Source organism: Bos indicus, chromosome 5 (genome assembly GCF_029378745.1).
Source record: "Bos indicus isolate NIAB-ARS_2022 breed Sahiwal x Tharparkar chromosome 5, NIAB-ARS_B.indTharparkar_mat_pri_1.0, whole genome shotgun sequence".
Classification (NCBI taxonomy): Eukaryota; Metazoa; Chordata; class Mammalia; order Artiodactyla; family Bovidae; genus Bos; species Bos indicus.
In genome coordinates this window covers 21,860,057-21,887,776 of record NC_091764.1, presented here as the reverse complement: position 1 = coordinate 21,887,776, position 27,720 = coordinate 21,860,057, and the positions used below count along the sequence as shown (strand labels likewise).

The window sequence follows — 27,720 nt, the reverse complement described above, 5'->3', positions numbered from 1 at the left end:
AGCAGAAAAAAATACTCTCACACACAAAAGGGATTAAAAATGCTAGGCTCAGATCGTTTAAAAAACAGATAATTCTTGTTTCTCTGTTTAATTTTTGTGTCTTTGATTTCAATAAGCATTTCCTACATATTTGTTTTTATTTCATACCTAATAATTCCAGTGTTTCCCATCTTTGAAGGGGGAGGCATTCGTAACTATTGTTTACATTTCTGTTAATAGTCTTTGTAGCTTTGCCTTCTAGTGTACTTGGTGTTCTGTGATTTTGAACTTACTTTGATTTTAATACGTGTGACGTCCATGCACTGAAATGAAGGCATCTTTCTTTCGAAGGGGGTTTGCTTCTATTTCTGCTTCTGTTTTCACAAGTAGCCAGGAAGACACCACTGTAGCCTTAAGGTTTTAGGGTCAAATTAGTCTTCATCGCCTGTGTTCTGGCTCTGTGCTCAGTGTCCCAACAGCTGTGTGCTATGGAATCCAGGCTTCAGGCCAGCTGCCACATCCAAGTCTCTGCTGTTCCAGTGTAAGCTCCTCTCTAGTTCTGCCAACCTTTTTTTTTTTTTTTTGGGGGGGGGGTGTACTCATAAAACTCTCCCTTCACTTTGAAAATCAACAATACCTGAAAGAGTTTGTCTTGGATAAAGTTTAATTGCAAACGTGGGAGCCAAAGAAGGGGTTTAGGAATGTAGGGGGAGCTTCAAAGCTATGAAAAAGTTTTGTTTTTTCAAACTAAATTGTGGGTACAGGAGCCTCATTTTATTTATTAGTATTATTATTTAAGAGTAATTATAAATGATACTTTTTGGTAATAGTCATATATTTTATAAGAAGCTAAAAACAAACAAACTCCAAGCCCCCTAATGTTAATTTCACTGAACTCTCTCTAGGACCTTGAGCAAGCAGTCAGACATCAGCAGCAACATTGTGTACAGGGCCACGCTAACTAAGACAGTGCACTCCGCACAGATGTATGTGCTGTAGAAGACAGCGCTAGACCAGCAGGAGACATGCCTGGATTTATCTGGGTAGAAAGGAGGAAAATAGTGAAGGACAGATGGGAGTCTTGGAAGTTTGTTCATGAGGTCCCAAAGAGAGGACTCCTGGGAACTTCAATATGAATTTGACAGGAACTTGGGGTGAAGTTTTCATACATATAGTGGGAACAGATGGGAGAAATACTGTACACTGTGTCTACAAACTACTATGGCCCTGGGTTCATGGATTATGTAAATTACACAAAAATGACAGGCCTGACTCTCCTTCTGGCCTTGAGAGCAACCTTAAAATCTTTGCTTCTGTCGAGTATCACCTCCAGTTGTCTCCTTTCTTGTATTCCAATTCTACACACTTCTCTTTGGTTGCCCAGTAATGTACCATGTAGAAGCAATTTACAAAATAGAGCCATGGTGCTTAGAAACATTAATTCCACTCTTACAGGGAACAATTTGCTCTCAGGGTGGGTTATTTTCCATCACAGGCTCAGGATCATTGAGATAGCAGCATAGCAAAGATCTCTGTTAAATTCTTATCTATGGGTTAGGATATTAAAATGCCATGTAATTGGAACTCCTGTTTAGAAATATTAATAATGATTGTATTGAAAACCAAGCTAGCAAAAAATGAGAAAACATCAAGCAAGGGGGGTTTGTATAATTTCACTCAATTTTATGTTCTACACAATTTACCAGGCAAAAAATAAATTATGTTTGAAAATCAGTCATGCAATATTCTGGCCACTTTTCATGAAAATGGATTATCTCTCACAGTTCTCTGAGGCTTTAACCCCATGTGACATAGTAACATTTTAGGACAGAGCTGTGAGTCAGGCTTATGCAGGCATTAGCTAGCCAGGCATGATGTGAGGAGTTCCAGTGCCTGCCCATTGCAAAATATTAACTCTACCCAGGGTCTTCTTGTTCCTAAAAGTTGAATTCACTCCCTAAATCTCTTCTGGAGTTGAAAGGGTTTTTATCTCTGTTTGCTTATCAATAATTTGTTCTTTTTGTTATCAGTGAGATATATCCAGTTTACATACCAGAAGAGAATATTTTCTGGTTATTTATCACTTGCTGTTTTCACCTGGCAGACAATCTATTTCAGAATGACTTTGCTACATGGGAGAGTGGTAATAATAGCAGTGGTGCTTGTTATTATTGCTTGAATTGAAATTTAACTTGCATGAAGTGAAGCAGTGTTCAGCTCAATAAATTTTTACACGTATATCTAGCCAAGTAACCACCACCCAGAGGCTTTCCTTTCCCTTTCCAGTCAATACACAGCTCTGTCTCCTCTCCCTGACACACCAAAAGGTAAACACGATTCTGACTTTTATCACCACAGCCTGGTTTTGCCTATTTTAGGATTTCTTATAAATAGAATCATTCAGTATGTACTCTTTGGTGTCTGGCTTTTTCAGCTTCATATTATATGTGTGAGATCCCTTCATGCTGTTGCATTTATTAGTGGCTTGTTCTTTTTCATTGGTGTATACTCTTTTATGACTATGCTACAATTTAACCATTCTACTGTTGGTAGGCATTTGGGTTGTTTCTAGTTTTTGATTATTTACAATATGAACATTTATGTCCATGTAGCTTGGTGGATATATGCACACATTTTTCACACATGCATGCGTGCACACACACACACACTCACATTTATACAAAGGAGTGGAATTGCTGGACCATAGGATATACATTGGTTTAGCTTTAGTAGAAAGTGCCCAGACTATCTGCTGCTGCTAAGTCACTTCAGTCGTGTCCGACTCTGTGCGACCCCATAGACGGCAGCCCACCAGGCTCCCCCGTCCCTGGGATTCTCCAGGCAAGAACACTGGAGTGGGCCGCCACTGCTTTCTCCAATCCATGAAAGTGAAATGGAAGTCTCTCAGTCGTGTCTGACTTTTTGCAACCCCATGGACTGAAGCCTACCAGGCTCCTCCGTCCATGGGATTTTCCAGGCAAGAGTACTGGAGGGGGTGCCGTGGCCTTACTGTGGGGGTATTTTTGACGGGACGGTACTGGTGGTGCATTGTTTGCCCCTATAGATCGATGCTTTTCTCTTCCTACTCTGTGTCTTGAATCATTCTAGTTTCCAGTTTCCTTATACTTTGGCTCCTGCTTGGATTTAGTCAACAGGATCCCCAGCATTTGATTGGACAGTGGGGGAACAGAGAGAAAGAGCTCAGAGTATTTATTCCTTCTGTCGTCTCCCTACTTCACCACCACCAAGAGAGAGGTCCCAAGCTTTGACAGACACAGCTCCTGTTGGGCAGTCACTCTTCCAAGACCTTGGCTCTCACTAGTTCTACAAACAGCATTCTTCATCCCCGCCTTTTTAGGTTCAGAGGGTGATTATGGAGAACTGCTGATGCTCGTGTTGCACTTCTTCTCCATCTAGCATGGCACTCTTAGCCCCACGCACGTTCCTGAAAAAAAAAAAAAAAGTAATTCTATAAAAATCTAAAACCTTTGAGTATTTTTTTTTTTCCTTATAGGGATTTTAACTGATACAGCGGGGAAGAAAAGATTTTGAGAGATGTCAGAATGTGTTGAAACACAGAGGTTCCTACTCGGCATGAAAGAATTGGCACAGGAAAGAGCTTGTGCTGAAAGTAGTTATTTAGGGTAATTTAAGTTAGCAAATATTTTGGGTGTGAACCAGAGCTCTGAGTAACATAAAGATGAGCTTCTCTACTTGTAGTTTTGTTGACAAGTAGACCGCAGCTTTGATCTAGTCTGCACATCACTCTACTAAGCCTCAATTGTTTTGTCTATGAAGTGGAAAAGATGACTGTATCTGTTTCAGGTTGATCAGTAGCTCAACCACTACCATGCCTCCAGAGCAGTCAGATAGTAAAGAAAATCAAGGAAACCACACATTAAGCTGACACAGTTTTGTAGTAGTCATGGTAGTTGCTTAGTCGTGGTCAACTCTCTGTGACCCCATGGACTATAGCCTGCCAGGCTCCTCTGTCCATGCAGTTCTCTAGGCAAGAATACTGGAGTGGGTTGCCATTCTCCTCTCCAGGGGACCTTCCTGACCTAGGGTTCAAACCTGGGTCTCCACAGTGTAGGCAGATTCTTTATTGTCTGAGCCACCAGGAAAGCCCCAGAAGTTTTGTGATTTCTTTAAAGGGATGCATCCAGCAGTGGTAGGGTCATCAAGGAGGCATTTCTGAACTACTCAGAATCTTGGAGGCGAGGTCCCATGTATCTTCTAACTTCAGTGAAGCTACAACCGTCAAGCATAAAGAGGCTTGCTTCTGGTGTAGTGGCTAAAACAAAGCAAGATTTGGGGAGCCAAAACCAAGTAGGAATCTAGACTTTGTCTCTTATTGGCTTTATAACCTTGAGCTAGTGATGTACATTCCTCAGTTCTCACCACTGTAAAGTGATTCTTCTATCTTTTATAATAACTGTTATTAAAGAATTCAAAATGGTATATAAGCATATTTATGAAAATGACTCTTCCTATCCAAGCTGAGTGCTAGTATAAGCTGTTGGGACATACAAAGCTGCTAGTGGAGGTGTGGGTACACTGCTATGGGGGTAATATTGAGAGTAGATGTGCCAAGGATAGATATTAAGAGTACATGTGTCAGGGGCAGGGATGAAGCTCTGTGGGAAGATAAGATACCCAAGCTGAATAGACAAGAAGTCTAGGAATGGTGGTACTGAGGTCTGACGTGTGTGTATCTCGAATTCTATCCTGGTTCTGGGATAGAAAATTAAAATCTGTTATGCCTAAGCAGAAGAAATATGAGAGGCAGGCCATTAAAGTATGTAACCTACACTGGATTTGTCTGCAGGGATTTGGGGGTTTTACACTAGCCGTTTGAATAAGCTCTGTTTTTGTAAATCTAGCACTGTATTCCTGTAATCTTTATTTTATTCATTTTTAGAGACATAAAGTCAAGGTTAATCTCTGTGTTTGTATGTGTGTGTGTCTTTCTTATGCACACACTGACATATTTCAAAGCAAGCACTGACTTAATTAGCCAGAATGGAAGCAAGGATAAATAAAGGGATTTCTGAGAAAACAAATTCCAGTTTGTTTGTGGGCAGGCATACCAAAGCAAAAAAAGTTTTGAAGGCAGCTAAGGCTTTGGGCAAATTCTACCAGTACTGAAGGCTGAGGAAATAGGCAAGGAAGCAAACAAATGTGATTCTGGCTTCCTGCTGGTGATTCAGAAAATTCTGATTCGAAAACAAGAATTATTTTCAAAGGTCTTTTGACAGAGCTGACAGCTCCTTAGCTGTCAGCCACTCTCCAGAGACCCTAATGAGCTCTTCCTTGTCAGGTCGTTCTGTCTAAACAAGAAATTGCTAGTCTCTCTATCTGCCACCCTACCGTGAATGCACCTACCTTTGCTTTTCACAGTATAAATTATTATTTAATGCAAACACTTGTTCAGGTTGATCAGTAGGTTGTTTTTGTCAACCTACATCAATGTGGTCTTTAATGTGTCAATGACTCAACAGCAGAGTATGCATGTAAATAGCTGGTCAGAAAGAGCTTTTCTGTTGATAAACTAATAGGTATTTCTAAAGAAGTTGCTGTAACTGTCTTTAGGAATCAAGATTCTTGAAGTTTTTGTAGATGCTCAAAATATATTTATTTTCTACAATAATAGCAAATCATAATAAAGGGCAATAAAGATGATACCCCAGAGGAAGAATGTTTATTTAAATATATTTAATAAATCTCATTGCTCTTTTTCTGCAGTATTCAAGATCTTTGCCCAGTTCTATGCAAAGAACTTGTGATTTCAGTTTTAGAATTCAGAAACCCACTTTTAAACTGGCTTTTGTTATTAGGTAATACAAACAGCACTACTTTCTAAAATAATTTTTTTTGCTGATTTCTTGATAGTCTTTGGGAAATTAAAAAAAAAAAAAAAAGATTCACCAGCTTCTCTCTTCTCTTCCATGTTAAATGGTGTTTTCCCATCTTCAGTTTTAATATGCTTTCTCAGTATAGCATGGTTGGTCAAGAGCATGCACCCTGGAGCCAAATTCTTCTTGGCTCACTTTCCGTCTTTATCACTGCTCTGTTACGTGATGTGTCATCAATGTATTTGGAGTAAACTCCTACTCTACTCTGTTGTGATGCTTCCTTTTCTTTGATTACAATCTCTTCAAACACATTAATTTTCATAGCAAATTCACTTTATGTATTTGAGAAGAAGAGAAACTACCCATTTCATTAAAAAGAGATGAAAAACTAAAATAACAACACAACCCCCCCACCAAATCATTGAACTATGCTCTTTAAAGTTTCTTTCTACAATCAAATAAAGCAATTTGTTGTGTGTGTGTGTGTGTGTGTGTGTTTAAGGGAAGAAGAGGAGGAGAAAGAAAGAAATAATAAAAGCAATTAGTGTCTATACTGTATAACCTTGAGTTTGGCCTCTGGTATGAGTCATCTCTTACTGATCTAACCCTCTTATAGATAATAACTCTGGACAAAATTTTAAGCATAATTTTTACTATACTGGAGAATAGAGAATGTCGAGCAAATTCTGGGAGGTAGTTGACCCTTGCATGAATAGAATGACATGGGTAAGTGTTTCATTTTTACGTGTGAAATCAGTCTTTCTGGCCTGATAAATGAGAGGGCAGAGATGAAGGGAAGCACAGCTGTAGGGAAAGTGAAGGGAGAGGGAATCAGGAAAGAAGAGAGCTAGAGGTGAGAGGTTCCAGATTCTGTACATACATTCTACCCAAACCTTAGACTGACTCCTGAACTACACATTTGTGGGACAGACTTAAAGCAGTCCAACTGAGGATGAAAGAATACAACTGATGTTTTAGTTGCCACTCAAAAGACATAAGTTCCAGTGTGAGAGCAAGAAAATTAATTGCTTGCTAAAATAGGAACAACAAAGATCGTTATTGGATCATTCACTATGTTTAGGACACTATTCAAGATAATTTGAAGTACACAGATTTGGGAAAGTATAGGTCAACCTTAAGAGAAAAGACAGTCAACCAAGACCAATGTAAAGAATACATCAGATGTTAGAATTCACAAACTAGGGAACTTAAAGCAGCTGTTACAACTAAGCATGATAAAATAAAGGAAAATATATACATAAGAAATGAAAACTAGAAAACTCAGCAGAGAAATTGAAAATATATCAGAGAACCATTTGTAAATTCTATAAATGAAAACTTCCAATTTAAAATGAAAATACACTGGATAGGCTAATTGGAGAATAAAAATGATAGAGAAATAAACTGGTAAAAATGGACATTGAGAGATATGTTATTTATTTTGAGAAACAAAACAAAATAATACAAAATAGAGTTCCAGGAACCCAAGGAACAGTATAAAAGGGTATAATATGATATATATGTAATTGGAATTCCTGAAGGAGAAGGAAGAATAAGGCAGTAAATATATTTTAAGAAATAATGGCCAAAATTGTTAACCAGTTTGGTAAAAGACAAATTTTCAGGTGTTAGAGGCTCAGTGATCTTGAAAGGGCAAATGCAAATCAAACTATACCTATGTATATCAGAGTCATTCTGCTAGAAAATCAAAGTTGAAAAGAAAATCTTGAGAGTAGCCAAAGGAAAACGACATGTATCCATAGTGGGACAATGATCAATTTTTGCTAATTTGTTAGTAAAAAGTATGAAGGCCAGAAGACAGAGTAACAACATACTTAAGAGTGCTGAAAATTGAGACTTCAACCCAGAATTCTATTTTCAGGAAAAGAAATATTGCTTTGAAGAAATAGAACAAAAAAAAGGCCTTCTTACATAAAATAAAAATAATCAGTTACCAAGCAGACTTGTGCTACAAAAATGGCTAAAGGAAATTCTTCAGAATTAGGAGAAATAAAAGCAGATAGAAACTCAGATACTCAGGAAGCAAGTAAGTGCATTAGAAAAGGTCTAGATAAGCATAAAGACTATTTTATTTTCAATTTCTTTAAAATATATGTGGCTGTTTAAAGAAAAAGTTGCTATATCGTCTATGAGGTATTTACTGCATGAAGATTTAATGAATATGACAATTATGATACACAGGACAGGGAAAGGGGTGAATGGACCTATATGGCTGAAAATTGCACAATATTAACTCAAAGCAGACTGTGAAAAGTTACAGGTGTATATTGTAATTCCAAAGCAATCATTAAAAAATGATGCAAAGAAGCATAGCTAACAGCCAATGTGCTGCATGCATGCTAAGTCTCTTCTGTCGTGTCCCACTCTTTGCAATCTTATGGACTGAGTCCACCAGGCTCCTCTGTCTGTGGGATTCTCCAGGCAAGAACACTATAATGGGTTGCCACGCCCTCCTCTAGGGGATCTTCCCCACTCAGGGATCGAATCCCCATCTCCTGCATTGCAGGCGGATTCTTCACTGCTGAGCCACGGGGGAAGCCCAGTTAACAGCCAGTAAACCCATTCAAATTCTCTTCAAATTTGTATTATAAAATACTTAAAAATACTTTATGTGATACAATTTAATTATGTTTTCCAATTCTGAATCTGCACATTAGCCTAGGGGGGAACATGTGCATTTGAAAAAGGCTTAGGATGAATGCTGTTTACTTTGATTTAAAACCAAAGAGAGTATTCAAAATGAAGACTTCTGCAGTAGGGTTAGAAGAATTTGTGTTTCAGGATTTTGGTTTTTAACTTTTAAACCCCAAACCATCTGCTCTTTCCCTTGAAATTCTCTTTGCCCTTTTTGCTCTTGTCCCATATTCAGTGTGCCCCTTGGGAGAGGTTCTGTCTCCTCTATATTCCCAGTCACACTCCAGGAGCAAATCTAGAAGCTTGTGGGAGGGAAGTGTACAGAAAATAAACAGAGGGGCCTGAATTTCCTGGAACACCCATATACTGATATTTTTCTTCTTAAAAGAATAGGTGAATATGGCAAAACCAATACAATATTATAAAGTTAAAAAAAAAAAAAGAATAGGTGAAATAATAAATTATTACCATTATTTTAAGCAAAGTATGACTATTAAGGTCACAGAGATCATATCAGTAAGATATCTGCTTATTTCATTTAGAAATGATAAAAATATGCAAATTCCTTTTTTGTTCAGAATATTTTTGATATATCTGTATCTTTGTTTTTATTTTAAACTTTTTTTTTTTTTTTTTTTTTTTTTTTACTATTCTGGTTCTTTTATTTTTATTTTAAAGTATCAGTTTATTTTATTTTTAAACTTTTTATTTTGTATTGGAGCATAGCATATTGAAAAGCAGAGACATTACTTTGCCAACAAAGGTCCATCTAGTCAAGGCTATGGTTTTTCCAGTGGTCATGTATGGATGTGAGAGTTGGACTGTGAAGAAAGCTGAGCGCTGAAGAATTGATGCTTTTGAACTGTGGTGTTGGAGAAGACTCTTGAGAGTCCCTTGGACTGCAAGGAGATCCAACCAGTCCATTCTGAAGGAGATCAGCCCTGGGATTTCTTTGGAAGGAATGATGCTAAAGCTGAAACTCCAGTACTTTGGCCACCTCATGCAAAGAGTTGACTCATTGGAAAAGACTCTGATGCTGGGAGGGATTGGGGGCAGGAGGAGAAGGGGACGACAGAGGATGAGATGGCTGGATGACATCACCGACTCGATGGACGTGATTCTGAGTGAACTCTGGGAGTTGGTGATGGACAGGGAGGCCTGGCGTGCCATGATTCATGGGGTCACAATAAGTCGGACATGACTGAGTGACTGAACTGAACTGAACTGATAGCCAGTTAACAATGTTGTGATAATTTCAGGTGGGCAGCAAAGGGACTCGGCCATACATATACAGGTATCCATTCTCCCCCAAACTCCCCTCCCATCTAGGCTGCCACGTACCATTGGGAAGAGTTCCCTTAGCTATACAATAGGTCCTTGTTGGTTATCCATTTTAAATGATATATCTGTACCTTTGAAGTGAAGTGGAATGACAGTTGCTCAACCATGTCTGACTCTTTGCGACCCCATGGACTATACAGTCCATGGAATTCTCCAGGCCAGAATACTGGAATGGATAGCCTTTCCCTTCTCCAGGGCATCTTCCCAACCCAGGGACTGAACCCAGGTCTCCCGCATTGCAGGCAGATTCTTTACCAGCTGAGCCAGCAGGGAAGGCCCTGTATCTCTACAGAGCCATATTCATATTCATTTACATGTTGGTCTTCTATATCCACAAGTTCTGCCTCTGCAGATCCAACCAATCTTATATCAAAAATATTTTTAAAAATCCCAAAAAGTTGCAAAAAGGAAAACTTAAATTTATGTGCACTGTCAACCATTTATCATTTACACTGTATTAGGAATTATAAGAAATCTTGAGATGGTTTAAAGTGTAGTCATCCATCTGAATCTCTCAGGGGTTGGTTCTAGCCCCTGTGGACACCAAAATCCACAGATGTTCCAATCCCTTTTATAAAATGCCACTGAACAATGAGTACAGCCAGCCTTCCATATCCACAGATGTGAAATCTGTAGCTATGGAGGGCTGTCGGTATGAGGGAGGATGTGCCTAGATTACATGCAAATGCTATGCCATTTCATAAAAGGGACTTGAGCACCCTCGGATTTTGGTGTCCTGGGGGCTCCTAGAACCAATTCCCTATGGATACTGAGTGACAACTGTATATACATAGGTTAAGGATAAGGATCCTCATTTCTACGTAAAATAAAGCAAAAGAAAGTTATACTATGATTTCACCATGGATGGATGTCATAGTTGGATTTTATTATGAATGGTTGGAGGTTGTGAGTAAATTTGCATCTGCATTTACAATCTACCCAGAACTTTCTTCCTCTTTATGGAGTAAAGAGGAAGATGTTTCCCCGTCTTGTGGAATAGTTCCTGGGTGTTTCCTGTGGAGAATTAATTACAGTCTTGGCATGACCCCTCTATCAATCTGCTGCTTCTCTTCCTATATGGGAATGAGAATTTCAGTTTCAGGCCTCATAAAAATTGAAATGGCTGAAGTACAAGTAATATCTAAAAGCTGTTTGTGTATTATATTAACCAGGGAATAAGGACACATGAAACTTTTTCAACTGTTTGTTGAAAACTGTTTTGGAGACTTTTTCCCCCTAAATTCTTTCTTAAATTAAAAAAAAAAAAACTTTTAATTTTATATCAGAGTATAGTTGATGAACCACATTGTGATAGTTTCAGGGCGACAGCAAAGGGACTCAATCATACACATATGTGTATCCATTCTACTTGTTCTGGGGATTTTTAAAAGTGGTTTTAGTTGTATCTGTATTCCGCATCATTTATGTTACAGCCCTCTCCTCATCTCATGCTTAAGAAAATCAAGAAATAGTTTAGCCCAGAGAGAAAAATTTCAGCCCAGGACTTGCATGATTTTTTGGCTCTGCCAGGAACTTAATTTTCAACTTGAAGGATGCAGTAAAGCTATATATTAAGATCTATAGGAGAATGATGGAGAAGGCAATGGCACCCCACTCCAGTACTTTGGCCTAGAAAATCCCATGGACAGAGGAGCCTGGTAGGCTGCAGTCCATGGGGTTGCTAGAGTCGGACACAACTGAGCGACTTCACTTTTACTTCTCACTTTCATGCACTGGAGAAGGAAATGGCAACCCACTCCAGTGTTCTTGCCTGGAGAATCCCCAGGACGGGGAAGCCTGGTGGGCTGCCGTCTCTGGGGTCGCACAGAGTCGGACACAACTGAAGCGACTTAGCAGCAGCAGCAGCATAGGAGAATGATGGTTCTTAAGCTGTATTACCTGAGATGAAATTGCAGTTCCACCTTTTTCTTAGCTGCTGTAATCTTGCATAGCTACTCAGCTTCTTTAAGACTTGGTTTTCTAACCTTTAAAATGGGGGTAATGACAGTATCTGTGCCATAGGTTAATTGTACATATTACATCAAATGAATCATTTGAAGTAACTCAACACAATGCCTGGCACAACATAAGCAATCTATAAATGTTCATTGTTATTATCATCACATTTCTGCCCATTTGACTTTTTCCATTTCAATAAATTTCCTCTCAGTCTCTTTGTAAAGAAACCAAAATCACTGTTAGCTCTTCCCATCAAGCATCCATAATAATGCAGATAGACAGGTTCATGTTTTATTGCCAGAGGCCCAAATTCGCCGTAACCATCTTATCCAAAAGAAAGGATAAAAGTCAGCAGGTTCAACTTTTTCCAAACTTCAGCTTGTAGCCTAGAGCATCTTGGATCCTCAGCTGCTTCAGAACAAACCAAGGTTTAGCTGATTTAAAAAGAAGAAAAAAAATATATATATATATATATGCACACACATATAAAACCTACTCTCATTCAATATTTAAGGAAAGTAAAAAATGTATTCTGAAGTGGAGTGTTGTGCTACTCTTGATTTATAAATGTACTGGAATACAAAATGTAAAAATATTTATAAGCTGATTTCATGTTTCCTAAGCTTCAGCAATATGTGAACCGTGAATTTCCCGATGTTCAAGCTGGTTTAAAAAAGGCAGAGGAACCAGAGATCAAATTGCCAACATCCGCTGGATCATGGAAAAAGCAAGAGAGTTCCAGAAAAACATCTATTTCTGCTTTATTGACTATGCCAAAGCCTTTGACTGTGTGGATCACAATAAACTGTGGAAAATTCTGAAAGAGATGGGAATACCAGACCACCTGATCTGCCTCTTGAGAAATTTGTATGCAGGTCAGGAAGCAACAGTTAGAACTGGACCTGGAACAACAGACTGGTTCCAAATAGGAAAAGGAGTGCATCAAGGCTGTATATTGTCTCCCTGCTTATTTAACTTCTCTGCAGAGTACATCATGAGAAACGCTGGACTGGAAGAAACACAATCTGGAATCAAGATTGCCGGGAGAAATATCAATAACCTCAGATACGCAGATGATACCACCCTTATGGCAGAAAGTAAAGAGGAACTAAAAAGCCTCTTGATGAAGGTGAAAGTGGAGAGTGAAAAAGTTGGCTTAAAGCTCAACATTCAGAAAATGAAGATCGTGGCATCTGGTCCCATCACTGAGACTTTATTTTTTTGGGCTCCAAAATCACTGCAGATGGTGACTGCAGCCATGAAATTAAAAGATGCTTGCTTCTTGGAAGGAAAGTTATGACCAATCTAGATAGCATATTCAAAAGCAGAGACATTACTTTGCCCACAAAGGTCCATCTAGTCAAGGCTATGGTTTTTCCAGTGGTCATGTATGGATGTGAGAGTTGGACTGTGAAGAAAGCTGAGTGCTGAAGAATTGATGCTTTTGAACTGTGGTGTTGGAGAAGACTCTTGAGAGTCCCTTGGACTGCAAGGAGATCCAACCAGTCCATTCTGAAGGAGATTAGCCCTGGGATTTCTTTGGAAGGAATGATGCTAAAGCTGAAACTCCAGTACTTTGGCCACCTCATGCAAAGAGTTGACTCACTGGAAAAGACTCTGATGCTGGGAGGGATTGGGGGCAGGAGGAGAAGGGGACAACAGAGGATGAGATGGCTGGATGGCATCACTGACTCAATGGATGTGAGTCTGGGTGAACTCTGGGAGTTGGTGATGGACAGGGAGGTCTGGCGTGCTGCAATTCATGGGGTTGCAAAGAGTTGGACACGACTGAGCAACTGATCTGAACTAACTGAATGCTCATGTAAGTATATACTATGTATATACATTTGACAACAAATCACTTGTATATCATAGTAAGATAAATATAATGGAATTTCTAAAATACAATTAATTTAAAACACATATTTGGCAAAACTTAAAGTTCATGTAGGACTGTGAGCAGAGAGATGACATTCTCAGTTAGGAATGATTGATCTTTTATATTGACTCCAAATCTCATTCTTCGATTTTGATTCAATCATCATTTTCTCATCTTTTCTTTGCATCTTGTTCTGATGTATTTTCATTTATTTATCTTTCAGTAAAATTTAACTTGCCTCCTCACAATCATCAGAAGATGTCATTTGGTTATCTGCTCAACTGAAAACAATTCTTTTTTCTCTGGAAACTGGTGTTTCGTTTATGTAGATACTTTACACAGGAGCTATGATTTTCACGTGCAAACCCATTCTCCTGATGAAGGTCAGCTGGACCCTGGGTAGCACTTGCTTTAAGCTGAACCAATCATATCATCACAGAGTTTTAGAACTTGGAACAAGAAATAATCTCTGAATGGTAGATAAATAATAATATGTTGACATGTTAAAAGGGTTAAACTCGAGCACTAGGAAACCCATAGGAACAGAAGGGCAGAGAAAGCCAGGTAGCGGAGAACAATGAAGCTGAAATAATGGCTTCATTGAAAATATATGGGCATGAGTTCCTGGCAACCTTTTAAGACATAGTTTGTTTCCTTGATAACAATGTTCATTCTTATTCTAACTATGATGTATTTATTTACTCATTTAATAACTCATTCATGACACATTTTTTTGAGTGTCTACCAGACATTGTGTTAAGCATTTTGCATAGTGAGATATGGTTATCTCAGTGAGTTTTAGAAGTCTAAATCACAACCAATCAACCAAATAGCAAAGCAATGGGCAACACTTAATATACTTTGACAACATCTGAGGGAATTTTGGAGACTTGATTCTGGCTATCACGCAGACCTTCAAGTGAAATCCTCATCGTATTATGACTACTGTCAGCCAGGTGAGCTTAAAAAAAAGTTTCTGTTTATAAAACTCAGAACTCTCTTCTAAGACTGCACTGGCAAGCAGATGATAATCTCTGGCCCTTATTATGACCTATTTAAGGTTTCACATAGTCACCTGAGAATTTTGATGTGAGAAAGAATAGTCATAAGTAGCACAACTATGATTTTTAGTTTTCACTTATGAATTACAATGACTAGGGGTGTAACGTTAATGGCACCTAATGACTAATGGCAAGAGAAAATTAAATCTTCTGACCTACAGCTTCCTAACATTCTACATCTATTTAGCATAATGGTGTGAGTCCATAAATATTTGTCTCTAGGGAAAATATTTTTAGGTTATTCTAAATGTAAGTAAGATGTGGAGAAATTATAATTTGTTCTGCAAGTAGTCAACTTTGCAAGAGAAAGGAACGTGCTTGCTTCGGTTGTAGGTGCTGCCGTTTGTCAGGGGGCTGCTGCTGCTTTTTTTCACTGAGGAAGCAGACTTGTTTATATTAGATCAAGGCATTAAACTTTTACTGAATTTCTCATACTAAATACTCACTGGTGTGATGTAGGTTATTGTTAGAGGAAAGACATAGGTCGTTTCATGGTCACCTGTGTTCCCTGAGTTCATGTTCTTACCACCCATTTAGATTTTTTTAATCCACTGCATGTCTGGCTGACATCATTGCCTATCAAAATTGCTCAAATCTTGTTTTCTCAAAGGAATTGGGCTATACTGTTGAATCCCATATCCCTCCTCCATCTAAATCTCACTTAGAATTAAGTTCTAATTCCTCTTCATACCTGTAAGACTATATCTGATCTTGGCTCAGTCCTTCTTTCAGTCTTACTTTTCCCCATGTTTCCCCTTGGCCTCAAATAGGTGCTAAAACTTGATTAGAGAAAAATATTTGTATTAGTTTGTTGGAGCTGCCAGAACAAAATACCACAGACTAAGAGGCTTCAGCAGCAGAAATGTATTTTCTCTTGGTTTTGAGGGCGAGCAATCTGAGATGGAGGTTTGGGCAGGGTTTCCTCTGAGGCCTCTCTCTGTGACTTGTAGATGGCCAACTCCTCTCTAGGATTTCTCATGGTCTTCCTTCTGTGCACGTCTGTTGTCTTGCTGTATCTCCTTTTCTTTTAGGACACCTTGGATTAGGCATGTGTATGTACTAAGTCACTTCAGTCTTGTCCGACTCTTTGTGACCCTATGGACCATAGGCCACCAGGCCCCTCTGTCCATGGGATTCTCCAGGCAAGAATACTGGAGTGGATTAGCCATGCCCTCCTCCAGGGGATCTTCCTGATCCAGGGATTGAACCCATGACTCTTATGTCTCCTGCATTGGCAGGTGGGTTCTTTACCACTAGTGCCTCCTGGGAAGCCCATTGGATTAGAACCCACTTGAATAACCTCACTGTACCTTAATTACCTCTTTAAAGACCTTATCTCCAAATACAATCACATTCTGAGGTACTGGGGAATAGGACTTCAACACACAAATTTGGGGAGAATATAACTAAAGTCCATAACAGAAATGCTCTTTAGCCATTGATGAATATGCTGTGGGAAGTTTGGACAGGCCACACTAGTCATAAGCTACTTGGGAAGAGGTAACAGAAGAAGTACAATGACTCACAGAAGCTTTGGGTGTGACAGAATCTTGAGCACTTGTGCTCTTGGCTGCATAGACTCGAATGGGAGGTTTCATGATTATTTTTTCCAGAAGATGGCCTTTGGGGAGTCAAAGTGGGAGAGGAGCCTAACAGAGGAGGACAGATCAGTATATAAGATCAGCAGGCTGCCAGCACAGCCCCGAATCTCTTTAGAAAGTTGAAACTCACTTCAGGGGTTTTGGAAGGAAACCGCCTCTCATGTTCTAATCAGAAAGCAGGCCTTGTGAAAAATGATGGTGTAAGAAAATCCTTTCACTTCCATTTATCATAAACTATTCAATGAAATGACTATGCAAATAGCGAGCAACATGATGGATTAGGATAATATTATTAAGGAATTTAGAAACTTTTTTAGGTAGTTCCTGGGAAATGTTTTTGATTAAATAAATGCCACATTGTCTAGTTCAGGCAAAGATCCACAGGATTTATCATAGTATTGAAAGGAAAATAAAAAATGGAGAATTTAATGTTCTGAAAGATTTAATGAGGCTGCCCCAACTACCAATAGTAGCTCATTTTTAAGTTAACTATTTGCTCGTGTGGGAAAGCAATGAGCAAAAACAAATATAAACAAAACAATGAGTTTTTAGAACAAAACAACAGCAAGATAATGGCTTCTCTCAGGGCAGTGACTAAAATGTCCTTATTTAAAGAGCAGGAAACTGTGAGGACTTACTGCTTAAAGCTGGAACCTAGCTTTATTTATTTTGTTCATGGAGAAGTTTGAAAAGTTCATTGGGATTGATGTTTTCTCTGAAAAAACAAACAAACAAAAAGCAGCAGCAGATCAAAGACATTTCCTATATCTTTAGAGTGGCTGATTCATACATATTAGGACGAGGGACATAAGTGAATTTTCCAATTTCTATGGACACAAGTTTGCTATGATTCCACTATGGAACTTTCTTCCTTTCTTGCCTTATACCCTATGTCCTAGCTTGAGCCATGTTTGGATTAAGAGATATTTGATGAAATATATCCCAAAGAGTTAATTGTGGGTTATTGAGTCTTTCCTCTAAAGATTCTCTCTTATTCAACTGAGAGTATTGGTTATGACACAGGGTTCATGAGGCAGGGATCGGAGCTCTTGAGGCTGGGACTCCTACAGGAGAAATTGTATAATTTTGCCTGAAAACTGTCAACAGTGATGCCAAAAGCTCAGCCTCTCTGCACCCGTGCCAAGTTGAATTTCAGAGACAGAGTTTTGGATGAAACAGAAAAGATGATCATCATTTGTTTTCCAGACAAAGGGTGACACAGTAGGCTCCTGCCTTCAAAAACTATGGGTCCCAACCCAGAAGGATCTGGAGAGGAGTTTTATAGCAATAGTTCAAGGTGAGGTGCTGATAAAACTAGGGTGTGTGCAGAGCCTGCACTCCCTTAATCTCCTCTCAGGTGGTCCTCTCCTAATCTCCAGGAGTCTCTCTGTTCTCTAATCTTGCCTCTGGTGGTTTCCTGGCTGCTCCTCCCTTGATTAGCAACTGTTTGAAGATGCACTTTGGAGCTCAGGGAAGGTCAGGGTGGCTGGAGTCTTGCTTGTATGAAATGCGGGACAAAAGGGCTTTTGTGCCCAGGAGCCCTACAGGGTACTTCTTGGTTTCAGTAGTAAACTCTGGTTCCCCAAATTCTTTGAGGGGAAAGCAGAACAACTACGATTTCTGAGCTGTGCAACAATGTTGTGTGGATGTCTGGAGAGGTCCTTTTACTTTTAGTATGAGAACTTGAATTCAAATTCTTCACTGTATAAGGGGTTGAGATACAAACATTTCTGAGAGAAAAAATGGCTTCTTAAAAATATCCATAATAACTAGGCATGCCCTGGGATTTGTTGGCAGAACAACTAAAACGTAAGACTTGTGCATTAATTCCTGGGGGAATTTGATTAATTTTAGATGGTTTTCTAGATTTAAACATATGGGGATGATTTTAAAAATTACATCTGACCTAATTTATGCTGAGCTATAAAAAGAGTAATATAGGTTCTTATAATATTCTATTAAGGTATTTACATCTACTGTTGAGCCTACATATTGATGAATTTGATGGGCTGATGAGTTATGATGCAAACCATTAGGGCAATTAAACTTTCTAGAGACAAGGTTCTAAGAAATTATTTACTTACAATCAGGCAACATAAAATCTATTTTTCTAATATTGGACTAACATGAACTAGTGTCATTAATAATGGTAATTTTCAAGCAGTGTATACCCCAGAGTAGAAAAGTATATCTTCTGATTTTCTAATTTTAATAAAAAGTTTATGCTTAATTCTAGTATCTATGTTATTCATTGCCATGCATCCTAGACAAGCAAATAAAATCTCGTTATTAACACATCCTCCAACTGGCACCTCAATGACCTTTGGCAAGTCATTCATCCTCTCTGCTACTCAGTGTCTTTATCTTTCTGATAAGTTTCAAAATAGACTTTGTTTTGGTTAGTCTAGGGATGGCCCAAGTGTTTCTATGCTTTCAAAGCTCCTCGGGTGTTTCTATCATGCAGTGTAGGTTGAGTACCACCCACCTGGATAATGTTCATTTTCTAGCTCACTTATTTTCTGATCCAACAGTGGTTCTTATATAATGGTAGATCATCCACCTTTACAACCAGAGATAAAATTTGCAGAGTTTTGTCTTGGTGAGAGTTTGGAAGTGAGGGTTGGAATTTCACCCTGCTTTCTGTATCAGTCTCAGTAAAAGCTTGCATGTGACTTTGGTAGAGGGGATTATGGTAGAGGGGTCTGTGAAGGAATGGAGCAGGGATGAGAGAGTTGAACTGAGACAATTCTATGAATTCCAGGGAGTAAAAAATCACTGAAATAAAGTACCAGGATTGGTGTTGAATGGTCAACGTTGCACTTTTAAGGTATGATGACACTTACCTAGGAGAATCTGCAAATTCTGGGATTTTGCAGAAAAGAAGTAAACTAAAATATCTGAGTATATTCATTGATATTAGTGAATAGTGGAATCACACAGGCCTATGGATACAAAGGAAATACACAGTGGAGTAAGAAAAGAAACTAAGAGTCCCCCATCTCTACAAACTCAACCTGCTGCTTTTCACAAGTAGGCACTGCTTACATTTTGTTGTGAATCCTAGCCGAAGTTTTCTTGGCATTAACAATTCTGTAAAATATTCATGAAACCTATCCACTGATAATGCTTTTAAAAATAAGATTAGAATCATCATATTATGCTATTCTGTGATCTTTTCCCTTTGCCCATCCCCCATCTAATATATTGAAAAGATATGTAATATATTGAAAAGATATATAATATATGCTGAACCATGTTGTAGCTCATTCTGTTAGGGGAAGCACACTGATTGAAACTGCCCACCCTGGCCAGGCACCATAGTAACTGTTTGCATGAGTTGTTTTATGACAGGAGATTCTGGTAAGGAATACAGAACTAGTAAGCCACCACCAACCAGCAGAGTTCGCAAAAGGTTGAAAGAAGACACCGCATGTCCGTCCACTTCCCAGAATCCCTCTCGCTAGCATCCATCTTGGCTGAGCAATGCGTGCACCACCAGGAAAGATTCTGAATTAGAGTGATTGGCCAAAGACCACCCAGAAACTAATCCCATCACCATAAAACCCGAGACTGCAAGCCACACGGCAGAGCATTTCTCCTGGGTTCCCTTACCCTACTGCTCTCCACCCGGGCGCCCTTTCCCAGTAAAATCTCTTGCTTTGTCAGCAGATGTGTCTCCTTGGACAATTTCTGAGTGTTAGACAAGAGCCCAGTTTCAGGCCCTGGAAGGGGTCCCCGTTCCTGCAACAAACGGTGACTCTGGTGGGACTCTTCTTCGCTGAAACTGACATCCTGACCACTCAGGGTACTCAGGGGCCAGCTTGCCTGCCAATGGACCAGACTCAGCGGCTGCAACTAGGACCCTTTTGTCCCTGGTCTCCTCCTGATGTGGACAGCTGGCCAGAGTGCCCCGACTGGGTAAGGAACAAGAGACTTTATTGACCTCTATCCCCTTCCCTCTCTCTTTCCTCTCCTTAACCCTTCCTATCCTTCCCCGTTTTTTTAGCCCCCTGGTCCTGGATGCAGGAATCTGGTCAAAGAGCCTCAGCCTGAGCTGAGGGTTGGAGACTGATCACCTCCTTTTCTGGTCTGGTCTGATTTCTGGTAGGGCCAAGTTCCAGTCCTCCTTTCTCTGGAGGCTCAGGGCAAAGTTCCATAATGCCTGGGTATCTGGAGGTGGCAGGAGACGTCTGTAAGGCCACCCCTTTTGCCCCCCTCTCCCGCCTCCTCCCCCTTCTTCTTTCAACCTGGCTTCCTTTCCTCCTTTTGAAATCTTTGAAGCTGTTAGTTCTTGTATTTAAGGGAGTGTATGATGAGGACTGCTGGGTTTATATGTGTGTGTTTTAACTCTGTGTTCTGTGTTGTGATTTTTGATGGCCATTTTGCTTTGTCTGGCCACCATTTGGTTTAGACCTGCCACCATTTTGTTAGAACTAGATTTTCTTTCCCCGTGTCTTGAGACCAGGGCTCTCAGGAATACTTATCTAGACCATCTCTAACTCCTGACACTGAGGAAAAATGGGAAAAAGCCTTTAAAAGCTTTATTTATTCCAACTGTTTTTTATAAACTAGTACTAAACTTAGAAAATGAAGCTATATCTTGCATTGTGTCTGTCTAAATATGTCTTGGTATGTCTTTGTCTCTGGGTAATATTTTTGAGGTTAATTTGTAAATGAGCTCTATTTATTTGGCTTAAAAAAAGGTAAGCTTTACAAATCAAATAATTCTAAATTAAATAATAAATTCCGGGTTCATGTGAACTGGGAAATATTCAGTATTAAATACCTGATATTAATGCTTGTTTGTTGACCTATCTAATAAAGACATGTCTTAGAGTAATTAACATTAAGTAGAATATTTTCATTGTACCTAGGTTTAATATAAGTTAAATATTATATCTGTTACAAGTTTGTCAACAAGGAAATTACCTCGAGTGAAGAAACTTCTAAAAATGTAAATGAGATATGAGCTTTTATATAAACTCTATTAAGAATAATTATTCTTTAGGAAATCTGTCTAAAATAGTCTCTACAGATTGGCGTAACTTAAATTTCTAAGGGTTGTGCCAAGTGTGCTAAGTGTTGGAAGTCTATTGAATTGTTAGGTCATTTCCAAATAAAATAAGATTTTGAAACATTTACTACTAAACACTAATTTCCTTTTACAGAGAAACTAAAGAGATTTGGGACTATAAATGAAAAATGTTTGGTGCCATCCTAAAATGTTCTAAGAAAACAAGAGTTTTAGAAATTATCACTGGTATTTATGCTCACCAATCTATAAAATGCTAATATAAAGTTGTTCTTGGTTGCTAAAGGAATGTAGGAAGTGTGTTTTCAGTAAAGAAAGAAAAAGGTATGAAAAAACACTAAAAAGAGTTATGCATGATCAGGATTTTCTAAAATTGGATTACAATTAGTTAGATAAGTGGATTTCATTAGAAATGACACAGCCATAAGAAAACTGGTTAGAGTCAACTGGGTCCAAGATGGCAGAGCTGACTTTTACTAGACCTTGAGCCTTGGTATTTAGGCCTATTGTGATAGATCAACAAGCTAAATGATACACCCATTAGCATTGACTAAATCTGACCCAATGTTCTAAACCCTTTTAATTGATCTTTTCCATAAAACTTCCTAAATAGAATTCTTTTGAAGTTCTTTTGACCTCTAGCTAACTTTGGGGTGCTTCAGAGGGCCCCTGAAACATCCCAAAGAGAGATATTAAACTGTGTTTATTTGGTTGGTTAAATTACATGAAAAAGATTATCAAATGAGTAATAAATCTGCTCGTGTTATAATGTATGGTAAATTACTAATACAGATATCCTAGAAATTATATGGAGTTCTTAACATTCTGATATGTCCTGGTATTCTAATGGAAAACCTGATGACTTCACAAAAGTTAACAAAAGGACTGAATGAACCAGTGAATATGCTTATAACTTTTACAGTTTCTATCTGAAAAATTACGGGTTTGAATCTTATGTTTTCAGTGAGTAGGGAAAACCTTCCTCTCAAACTAATTATGACAATACTTTGGTAAAATTAAACATTATAAACAAAACAATTATATTTTCTATCTGACTCCTCCAAAAATTGGAAATTCTTAGGTTTCCAGTAAGTTTATCAAATAAGTTAGGAAGGTTATCTCACGGGTACAAAAGTCTCAAGAAATTTTTGAGACCTTAAAACGGGAAGAATTCACCTAGATTTGTTAGGCAAAATCTGTGATAAGCCTTTGGTGTCAGTTTCCCAGCCCTGTTTTATTTTAAAAGTTCAGTCTGAGATTCTATAAATGTTTCAGCAAAATAAAAAGTCTGTAATCAATTATGGTTATATAAATCATCAGACCAAAATTACTGAGAACAGACCTATTTTGCAAACAAACTAGCCTTAATTTGGTTATATTTGATAAAAATGAGGGTAACTTTAGGGAGAAAAAGACATTTCAAAAAAATGTTGAATCCCAGTTTGTTAATGGAGGTCTGCATCTGTAGGACTCATCTCTTAGATACTTCTTTGCTGTTACGTAATATTAATGTAAATTTAATTGAATTCTTAAAGAACACCCTAAGTTTGTTTCTGAAGCTTATCTCAGTAGTCTATCTTTGGATGAATATCAGATGCCTCATGACCTGCAACCAGGACTGGAAAAAGACATAATTTAAGGGACTGTCTCCAACCTGGATGGAAGGACTTTTTTATCAGGTACTCTTAACTAGCTCATGCACAATGAAACTGAAGGGAAATTAACTCTTAGATTAATTCCCACTTCCAAAGGCCCCTACACTGGATTGGTCTATAGAGAAGACAGCTAACCTGATCTTACCTTAAAATGATGCTCAAGCAGGAGAAACTACACTACACCAGGATGAGAAGACGACAACATCAGAGGTAGACAGCTTGCCCAAGATGCTGGACCTGGTTCATATGATCATTTATGTTTTCTTGACTTCTTAGACCTTTGCATATAAATCAAATGCTTTTCTATCATAGGCCTGATTCTTTGCTAGTTTTAGAAATCAATTCAATTGTTGGGTTTGTGGCCAATTACCTGTGTCTAGTTCTGGGTTACCTTGGTAAATTTCTCGACTACAAGATTCTAACTGGTTGGCCCTGAGAAAATTTAATTAAAAAAAAATTATAGTCATATTCAGGTCACTGTGATATTACTAGATGGGATCACCACACCAGGCCAATTAATAATGCCTTCTCTGACTCTGGCCATAAATTTGAGCTTTTTTCTATTACTCAAGCTCAATCAGAGCAACAAGAAATGTTTCAGCAAAGGAGGACAGAATCTCCCACAATTATGGGATGGATTTATATAGATAACACCAGGCTATGGTAATTTAGGCTTAAAGTTAAATCATACTAAGGACAATCAATCTGGGAGAAGGCGATGGCACCCCACTCCAGTACTCTTGCCTGGAAAATCCCATGGACGGAGGAGCCTGGTAGGCTGCAGTCCATGGGATCGCTAAGAGTCTGATACGACTGAGCAACTTGACTTTCACTTTTCACTTTCATGCACTGGAGAAGGAAATGGCAACCCCCTCCAGTGTTCTTGCCTGGAGAATCCCAGGGACGGGGGAGCCTGGTGGGCTGCCGTCTATGGGGTCGCACAGAGTCGGACATGACTGAAGCAGCTTAGCAGCAGCAGCAGCAAGGACAATCAATCTAATAACACTAGAAAACTGGGCTATATGCCTTATAGACGGTGCCAATATATAACTTCCCTGGAAGATAAAGAGTCTACAGAGCAGACTAGGTCAGATGACCTGAGATATACTGGGCTACATTTAATGGAAGCTCTTAACTTAAGTCTTACTTGTGACTTTACTAATACTGCTGGCGATGTTATTTGTATTTCACCTGTTTTACAAAATTGTTGTTTATTACACTGTCAAATGTGTGTCTGAGGCCTCTAATAGAATAATATATAGTTCCATATGAGATCAATGATGGTAACAGTGTAACTCTAGATATGGGAAGAAGCAACAAGAGGGAATATTTTCCTGGACCAAGAGGCTAGTAAGACAGGTGGTCCAGAGAATTTTGGATACTGTTTTATGGCCTAGTCCACAGCACATTGAGTGGCCTGTCAACAAAGTCTTTGCCAAACCTGCGAATGGACATTCTCAGCACCATGGGATAAAATGGTCATGAAATGCCCTCCTCAAAATCATGGTCAAGTTTATGAGCAAAAAGGGGCTCTGCCAACTGAAGACTGACACTTGCCATCTACATCTACAAAGATTAAATCATGGCCACTGCAACTGCTGACTTTCAATGCCCCTGAAAGGAGTTTAGGGTGAAAATCAGGAATGAGGCACTCTGTGCTCTGGGAAAAACTGGCAGAACAGACCTTCAGATAGTTAGATCTTTTCAGGAGAAGATTTTATGAGTCCCAATTCTTGCATCTTCTCATACCTAGAGAAACACTGACGTCATTAATGGTAAAATCTGCTTTGGCTATTAAGGAAAAGTTTACAATTAAAAGTCAAAATAGAGTAGCTATGGTTCAGATATCCTGGGAAATAACTAGGCGATGCTATGGGTGTACTTTCAGGTTAGACCTTGTATTGCTCAACACTTGAGTTTTCTGAGTCGTGTCAGGCTTGGATGCCACCATTCTCAAAACAATGTCTGCTTACTTTTTATAAAACTAGGCAACTGACTACCTGGCTACAAGTCTCCCCGAAGTGCCAGGTCCAGACTGGGTTTCAGGCCTATTCTTCTAAAAAGAAATGAGATTTATTTTGTCTACTAAATTCTGGTTATCACTCCTCCAACTACTTCTAATTGGGTCTGTTACAGCAAAACGGCAGACCAAGGGATTGAGATTCTAACCATATAAGACTCAGATCTAGAACTTGGAACTCATAAATACTTCCAATTCAGTGTCTGTTCTCCAAGCTGAGGCAGTCCTATGCTCCATTTTGATAGGACGTTATCACAGTCATAGTTGCCCTGTTCCCTAAATTAAAACTGAGTAGAACTCTGTGGGGCTCTGGAGTAGAGATCTGTTCTGTGTTCTCCATTGCTTGTCTGTAGGATATAGGCTTCATTCCGCCTCCTTGACCTTCCCTGAGTTCCAAAGGGTGGATTCAAACGATTGCTAAGCAGGGAAGGGAGGGGATACAGAAACAGAGGAGAAACAATCAAAGGTTGGTACAGCCTCCAGACAGGGTCCTGGTTCCTACTCAAAGAAATATGCGTAACAATGTCTTTGAGTTCTTCTACAGAAGTGGAGCCCCCACCCAGGTGGAGGATGGTAACTTCAGACTGAACACAAGATTCCTGGAGCACAGCTCTGTTGCCTCATCACCAACAAATCAAAAAGGGTCACAAACCCTGCAGCCCTCACCCCAAATGTTGCCTTCTGTTTCCGGGGACCAGAGATGACCATCCTGTTAGGTCTCCGGTTTGGCCCCTGTCTATTTCATCTCTGAGAGGGGCCAACAGTTTTAAACTAAATTGCTGTTATTACAAGGGTGAATACTGGTTTCAGGCAAAAAATACCTTGACTTAGATCAGGTAGAGAGAGACTTCTGCTCTGTGAGGCAGGCCTACGCCCATGCACAGCAGGAAGAAGTTACAGAAGAAAGAGCCCTCCGCCTCAATTCCCAAGAAGTATGTTGAGTATGAAGTCTCTCAGAGGGGAGTTGTTAGGGGAAGCACACTGATTGAAACTGCCCACCCTGGCCAGGCACCATAGTAACCATTTGCATGAGTTGTTTTATGACAGGAGATCCTGATAAGGAATACTAATAAGCCACCACCAACAGGAAGAGTTCGGGAAAGGTCAAAAGGAGACACCACATGTCCGTACACTTCCCAGAATCCCTCTCGCTAGCATCCATCTTGGCTGAGCGATGTGTGTGCCACCAGGAAAGACTCTGAATTAGAATGATTGGCCAAAGACCACCTGGAAACTAATCCCATCACCTCTGAGACTGTGAGCCACGCAGCACGGCAGTTCTCCTGGGTTCTCTTACGGTACTACTCTCCACCCGGGTGCCCTTTCCCAATAAAATCTCTTGCTTTGTCAGCAGATGTGTCTCCTTGGACAATTCATTTCCGAGTGTTAGACAAGAGCCCAGTTTCGGGCCCTGGAAGGGGTCCCCCTTCCTGCAACAATTCCTTTAAATGCTGTGCAGAATTTTTGGTGAAGGCAGTGGAGGGGATAACATAATGCTTCTAGTTCTTTCATGGTGAATGTTTTAATCATTTCTAGTTCTTTGTACCCATGAAATATTCAGTAGTGAATATTGTTCATATGTATGATCAATCCCAGGGCAAATTAATATTTCTGTAGACTAAATCCAGTGATGTAGAATTCTTGGGAGAAATGGATTTATTTAGAGTGTAGGTAAATTTCCAAATTGTCATTCCAAACTGTGATATTATTAGATAAGGCCATCGAGACTTTATGGAGTTTCTGTTTTGTCACAGCTATACCAGTCTGGAGAATTATCAATGTTCTGGATCTTCACCATTTTGATAGGGGAATTGTTACTTTGCAACTTCAGTTTGCATTTCTTTAATTATTAGTGTAAGGGTTTTTAAATAGGAACATTTACAAAGAGACTCCCACTCACCTACCAACAACAACAAAAAAGATGATGTAAGTTTTCTAGTTAGATGGTAATGAAAGAAAACAACTGAAAGGATATATTGGAGGAATTTAGGCAGAATGCAGCCATTAATTTGCATTTTCTAATCAGAAATGCATTTATTTTTCTCTTTGTCCTCTGTGGCTCTCCAATTTGAATATTCAGCAGGAGAAGAAGGCTGACTGAATACTTAGCTTTAACAACAATAGTTAAACATATTCCTTTTCTTATGATTCTGCTGCAGCTTTCTAAAGGTGAAACATTTCAAACAAAGTAAATCTTAATTTTGAATTCAGATGGCTCGCTGCTGAAGTCATTACCAACACAGCAGAAATGAGAAACTTTAGAATGTCTTACCTCTATAGTCAAATGGGCATTTTTAAAGAATATTAGCATGATGTGGGCCCCGGGCATCAGTTCCATTGTCTCTTTTCCAGCCTTGTCAAAGCCAAGGTGAATGGCTACCCTGTACAGAAAATGGCCCTCCACATGAACTTCCTGGGCTGGCTGGCAGGCACCATGTTTTCCAAAATGATTTGTCCTGGAACATTTGCTCTCTCTCCAGGCTCTCCCTTTCCCATTTTCCTGTCCTCCTCTCTCTTATCCTTCTAAGTTTCTCACTAGCATAACACCCCCTCCCGCTTCAGGGAGCAAGCTTCCTCAACCAGTGCAGTCACACATTTGTCTCCTAGGACTCCCATTAAGAGGAGACCCAATTCTCCTTGCACTGCAGCCTCACTCCACACCTCTGTCTTCCCCCTCCTCTGT

At 39.3% G+C, this 27,720-nt stretch overlaps 1 long non-coding RNA gene across 1 annotated transcript in view; it reads right to left on the bottom strand.

Annotated features, from left to right (window-relative positions):
* Positions 1 to 2,683: 2,683 nt before the first annotated feature.
* LOC139183062 (uncharacterized) overlaps positions 2,684 to 27,720 on the bottom strand; it is a 56,594-nt gene continuing 31,557 nt past the window's right edge. Inside the window, exon 2 of the long non-coding RNA XR_011566528.1 lies at positions 2,684 to 3,424. This is a non-coding gene — a long non-coding RNA (uncharacterized lncRNA). The remainder of the gene's footprint in view (positions 3,425 to 27,720) is intronic.